At 35.8% G+C, this 6,773-nt stretch overlaps 1 pseudogene; it reads left to right on the forward strand.

The window, feature by feature from the left end:
- The window catches only part of LOC125877036 (probable indole-3-pyruvate monooxygenase YUCCA10), a 16,059-nt pseudogene extending 14,267 nt beyond the window's left edge, over positions 1-1,792 (forward strand).
- Positions 1,793-6,773: the final 4,981 nt, after the last annotated feature.

The following is a 6,773-nucleotide window of genomic DNA, read 5'->3' on the forward strand; positions in this document are numbered from 1 at the left end:
AAACTACTTCCAACAAAGTAAAAATAGAAACCCTTCATTCACACTTCAATTGAAATTTAATCTCATGAATCATTATATTCTTTCATAATCAAATTTGGGCTTGTGTCACACTGGATAAATGTCAAAAGAAAGCTTTTAAAAAAAATATTCAAGGGGATACTAGGTCCTCCAGAGAGTCTGAGTGTGATACTAGAAATTCGGTACAAGTTTAGTATCATTTATCCATTTTTCCTAAACTTCATATTTATAATATTTTAAATTAATCAAACTTCTTACATATTTGTATGTTCGATAATAAGCAGTCTAATAACTTAGTGTTTAAATTTTAATACATCATCTTAATATTGAGTAGTCTATTAAGAGATTCTTAATGCACATCTTATCATTCATATACACATTCATATTTAGACGTCTTATATATAATCTTAAAACAAATATGAGGCATATTTTTTACTTTTAGTTTATTTTTAAAATTAAAAACTCTCTTCATACATTATAACCATTAATTCTGTAATAGTCAATAATAACATATCGACAAAACTTATCTTGAAAGACCTATCATTTTTGGCATTAATGTAAGACTTAACCCAAAACAAGGAGAAAATTATACAAAAAATTGTTCAAGAAAGCACCTTATAATCAGAGGAACTTTACAAAAACTTACCTCAATAATATCAACTTTTGATTCTTGGGATGTGATAAAGGATATGGGAACTTCCATTAATGTTGCATCTTCATCAGCATCCACTTTGTACTGCTTATCTATATTCAAGTAGCAAATATGAAAAAAATTAGTTCTTTTGTAAATTAAAAAACTTATATGAGGTGATGAAGAAAGCTTTCAAAAAGATATAAATTTCCCGTTTATTGAAATACATACATACATACATACATTTACACTTCTATTATTTAAAATACTATATTTATTAAGCATGAATTATATGTTACAACTACTCAATTACAACATCTAAAAAATAAAGCCTAAATTAGATTACTATTGCATACAAAATAGGGGAAAATGCACAAGTACCCCCCCAGCCTATGCCCGAAATCCCACAGACACACCTAACCTTTACTAAGGTCCTATTACCCCCTCGAACTTATTTTTTAATTAATTTTCTACCCCTTTTGGTCCTACGTGGCACTATTCTTGTGGGCCCAGCATGTGTTGACAAATTTTTCAAAATAGTGCCACGTAGGACCAAAAGGGGTAGAAAATTAATTAAAAAATAAGTTCTAGGGGGTAATAGGACCTTAGTAAAGGTTAGGTGTGTCTCTGGGATTTCGGGCATAGGCTGAGAGGGTACTTATGCATTTTCCCTACAAAATTGTGTACAGTTTTTATATATTGTCTGTAAGTTAAATTTGTGTGGTTTATGTATTTGGTGAATTATTAATTAGGTACTTCCCGGAATATCAGAAATAAAGGAACGTACAGTAGTGTTTGAGAATGGGAAAGAACACAAATTTGATGCAATCATTTTTGCTACTGGATACAAAAATGTTGTTTCCAAATGGCTAAAGGTATATTTTGCAAATTATCTAATATAACTTACTATAATTTCACTATCTTTTTCTAAAACATGTACAATTTTATTACTTTTTTTTAATGCAGCATTATAGCTCTATATTTTTTGACGATGGAACATTGATGAATAAGTTTCCAAATCATTGGAAAGGAGAGAATAGGCTCTACTGTGCTGGATTTTCAAAAAGAGGGCTTGCTGGTATTTCAATGGATGCTATAACTATTGTTGATGATATCAAGACTGTCAGAGGAGACAAAATTTAGACATCCATTATTATAGAGACTATGTTGTTAAATAAATTTGTCGGACTCGACGGGATGCTTGTGCACCAGGATTGAATTACTACTATGTTGTTAGATTCTCCAGGCCCTGTGCAAATGCAAGATGTTTTGTGCACCAAGCTTGACTTGTTACTATGTTGTTAAGCTGATCCAGAACTTAAAAACCCTATTTGTTTTAGTATGTTTTTGCCATAATATAATTTTTTTCTACTGTCATACAAATTCGATGGATTTTTTCTAATTGTTTTTATTTGTTATTTTTAAAATTTTTATAATGATGGTGTGGGGTTCAGATCACAAAAGTTTCAACTATTAATTTGAGATTTTTCTATGTCACAACCCATATTTACAAGTCGTGATGACACCTATAATCTCAACCAGAGTTAATATCTCATATTGTCACTCAACTATGCATTCTTCTCTCAGAAATTCACTCAACTTTGAATTTTAAACTCAAAAGTCACTCAACTATGCACTTTTCTCTCAAAAAGTCACTCGAGTATTTTAGTTTGGTTGTGTCATACACATTCCAGATAGGAATGGCTTCAACCGAGTTGGACTAGGGTTCAGCGTACACTCATAGTCCCAGAACTACGTGCCCCCATAGCTTTATCGGTCCCCTCTATTCGGCATCAGCTTTAGTGAGCAAGTCATTCATGCCTTTATACACCTAGCAAAGTATATTGGGTCATATTGATGGGGTGTATACATCGAACAGTCATGCCTTAATACCCCTGGCAATATATATTAGGTCCTCTCGATGGGGCGTATACATCGGACTCCATGTTTAGCTCATTTGGTTTTTTATCGGTTAATAGTAGCTTCCACAGTCAGACTTCAGTTTATTTGACTAGGTCTTTAGTTATATTTCAGCATTCAGTCTCAGTATGTCATGTTCAGGATTAGTACTTTGTCATTGCATTTAGTTTATCCTTCAGTATATCTCAGCTTTTACATTCAGTTCAGATTATATTATTTCTCAGTATGCTTTGTTCAGTTATTTATTTGCTTCAGCTATATTGTATATCTTGCATGCTCAATTAAATTCCAAGTAATGATGCATTCTCTGCGCTACATCCTTTCATGATGTAGGTTCAAGTACTTAGTATCCAGATCATGCATAGATCGGTTCCCGATCTCCAGCTCAGCAGCTTCAATGGTGAGACCTCATATTTCAAGGAAAATAGACAAGCTTTAAACTTTAGTTCTTAGTTTTGCTAGAGTTTGCTGGAGGCACGTCCCAACAACTTTAGTCAGTTAGAGGCTTTTTCAGACATATTATTAGATTATGTTTTAGTTTTGAGTTTGATCCTCCAGTTGTTATTAAACTCAGTCTTTTATATATTTATATCAGTATTGGGTATTCCTCACTTTTAGTTATCACTATTTAAGCTTCCGCATGGTATATTTATTCAGTAAATTTTTAGTATGCTTATGATATGCCAGCTCAAGGTTAACTTAGGCTCACTCATGATCCTAAATCCCGTGTTTACGTCCAGAGGGTAGCCTCGGGGCATGACAAACTTGGTATCAAAGCATTAGGTTTGAGATTCCAAGGATGTCTAAAAGCCACAATAAGTAGAGTCCGTTTCATAGGTGTGAAGTGCACCACATCTAATGAGAAGGAGGCTACAAAGTGTTTTAAGAAAACTTCACTCTCTTTGTTACTCTTATCGTGCGTATGATCCAATTTCCTCATTCTAATCCATCGTTATATGCTTAAGATCATACCTCCTCTTAGAGCTTACCCATAGAAAGCTAATGCATGCAACACAAGTGTAGTTCTTCTAGTCCTAGACTTTTGGCTCAGAGTATGACTGATCAGAACAATCAACAGGTTCCAGTTCCTACTAATAGTAATGGTGGATCAGTAGCATCTAGAGTTCGAGATTTTGTTAGGAATAATCCGCTTGAGTTTTTAGGATGGCAAGTTGGTGAGGACCAACAAAATTTCAGTGTTAAGAAAATCATTAGAGTGATGCAAGTGACTGGTAGTGATAGGGTGGAATTGACATCCTACCAGCTTAACGATGTGGATCATATATAGTTCACTCAGTGGAAAGGCAACAGTGTCTACTTTGTCTTTTGTAACTCCCTATACAACAATAAACTTCTGTGTCAATCCAGGAACTCTTTCAGAACCCTTCTCAGTCTCTACTCCAGTTGGTGACCCAGTTATAGCTAGATGGGTATACAGAAATTGCCCTGTCACAGTCTCTTAGAAAGTAACCTTAGCAGATCTTGTGGAGTTAGAAATGGTATATTTCGATATCGTTCTAGGCTTGGATTGGTTACATTCCTGTTATGCCTCAGTCGATTGTAAAATTAGGATCATTTGGTTTCAGTTTCCAATGAGGTAGTATTAGAATGGAAGGGTAGTAGCTCAGTCCCTATAAGTCGAATTATCTCTTACCTTAAGGCCAGAAAGGTAGTCTAGAGGGTTGTGTAGCACATGTTAAGGAAAAAAAAAAGGGAATTAGAAAAAGATGTTCATCGGCGTGCTCGCTTAGGAGTTAGTCTTACGGACACATTAGATGGTGGTGTGATAGTCCAGAATAGATCAGAACCTTCATTGGTAGCGGAGGTTAAGGGAAAGCAGGACATTGATCCTATATTATTTCAGTCAGAAGGTTCAGTTCAACAGCAGAAAGTAGAGGTTTCTCCCAAGGGGGAAATGGTCGTTTATGTGTTCCTATGATGGATGAGTAGTTCAAGCAGCCATGAAGGCCAAGTATCCTCATCTCTTTTCTTCCAGTCTCTCAGTTTACTTTTGTGTAAATTCAATCTTAGTACCTTCTTCCTTCAGCTGTTCTTGCATCTTCAGCATATTTGCATGTCCATGTAACTCAGTTCACTTATATATAAGTTTCTCGTACTTAGTGGTAGGGATTGCAGCTTTTTCCCTCCAAAACTCAACTTGTTTAGACTGTATTCTAGGATGAATGTTCTCAAGGGGAGATATTGTAACGTCTATGATTTCAAAAAATAGAATAAATTATAGCTTTCCAGACCTGGTGCAAGAACCACGGAAGCCACCGATGGTCCGTGGTCTGACACACGGTCCGCAGGTGGGGTCCATCGTTGAGGACCAAATATTTATGGTCTTAGATCCCACCCTCGGTCTATCAGTTTGGTCCGTGGTTGGATTGTAGATCTTATCATAGGTTAGGGTTAACAACCAATTAGAGGGAAATTGTTGTTGGGTCAATTCAAATGGTCATAACCCTTAGCAAAAAAAAAAATTAGGTGGCCCATGACCTACCAAATAATAGATAATTGAATTATCTTTCCAACGCCACCAAGTTTTCTAAAATCCCATCTCCGAGTAAAAGGTTATGTTCATTTAAGTGAAGCCCTATCGGGGTGACTTGACCGACAACCCTTTCTACGGTTGGTAGGTTGACCTACGGCCAGTAGGTCCCTCCGTGGATGGCCTTCGACAAATTTTAACTTAAGGTTATTTAGGTCTTTTTCCCATGCGTTGGGCACTTAATTTCATCATTTTAGGCATAAACTACATCATTCTACTCAGTCTAAGCTTAATAACTTAGTCGGACTTACCCAAAACCCTCATTCACTTAAAATCATCCAAACTTGGAGCAGAAAAAAGAGGAAAAGTCGACCAAAGCTCCCAAGATTAAACAACAGTATTCTTCAAAGTTTTTTCCCCGAAATCGATGGATTTCTCCGTTGATTTCATCACCAGGTATGTGGGATTTCACTGGTGGATTCCTTTCGTCCACTAGGTCCCTAGAATTCATTAAGATTCTTGATTCCAAATATCTTTTTTAGACCTAGGGTTTCTAGAACTTTTGAAAATTGTTGTGATTTAGCTGTTATAGTGTCCTTAATTAGAATATCATGTTTTCGTAACATTATTGCTTAGTTCCTTGCATGAAACTCAGAACCCTAGTTGTGTAGATTCTTTTTATTCATGAATTACACTTGCTAGGTCAGTTTAAACAGACATACATGCTCCAGTTAAGAATATTTCATTATCAGTAGTTAAATGTTGCATTCTCAGATTTGTATGTCAGAACATTGAGCTTCTAGTATTTCAGTTTGGTTGTGTCATACACATTTCTGTTGGGAGTAAGCTTAGAGCGAGTTGGGCTAGGGTTCAGCTTACCCTAATAGTCACAGAACTACGTGTCCTCGTAGGTTTATCGATTCCCTCTATTGGGCCTCTACTTTAGTGAGCACGCCATTCATGCCTTTATACCCTAGCAAGGTATATTGGGTCAAATCGATGGGAGTATACATCGAACAGTCACGCCTTTAGACCCCTGGAAAGGTATATTAGGTTCTCTCGATGGGGCCTAAACATCAGACTCCATGTATAGATCACGTGGTTTATTGTTGATTAATAGTAGCTCTCATAGTCAGACTTCAGTTTATTTGACCAGGTCTTCGGTTATATTGCAACATTCAGTCTGAGTATGTCATGTTCAGGATTAGTACTTTGTCATTGCATTTAGCTTAGCCTTCAATATATTTCAGCTTTTACATTCAGTTCAGATTATATCATTTCTTAGTATGCTTTGTTCAGTTATGTATTTTCTTCAGCTATACTGTATATCTTGCATGCTTAGTACATTCCAAGTACTGATGCATACTTTGCGCTACATCCTTTCATGATGTAGGTTGAGGTACTCAACATCCAGAGCACGCATAGATCGGTTCCCAATCTCCAGCTCAGTAGCTTCGTGGTGAGACCTCAAATATTGAGGAAAATAAACATGTTTAACACTTTAGTATTTTTATTTAGTTTTAAGTTTTTCTAGATTTAGTTGGGGGCATGTCCCAACAACTTTATTCAGTTAGAGGGATTTTCATATTCCGTTTTAGTTTTGAGTTTGATCCTCCAGTTGTTATTAAACTCATTGTCTTTTATATATTCATATCAGTATCGGGTATTCCTCACTTTTAGTTATCACTGTTTAAGCGTCCTCATGGTATATTT

The sequence above is a fragment of the Solanum stenotomum genome, chromosome 9 (assembly GCF_019186545.1).
Source record: "Solanum stenotomum isolate F172 chromosome 9, ASM1918654v1, whole genome shotgun sequence".
Taxonomy (NCBI): Eukaryota; Viridiplantae; Streptophyta; class Magnoliopsida; order Solanales; family Solanaceae; genus Solanum; species Solanum stenotomum.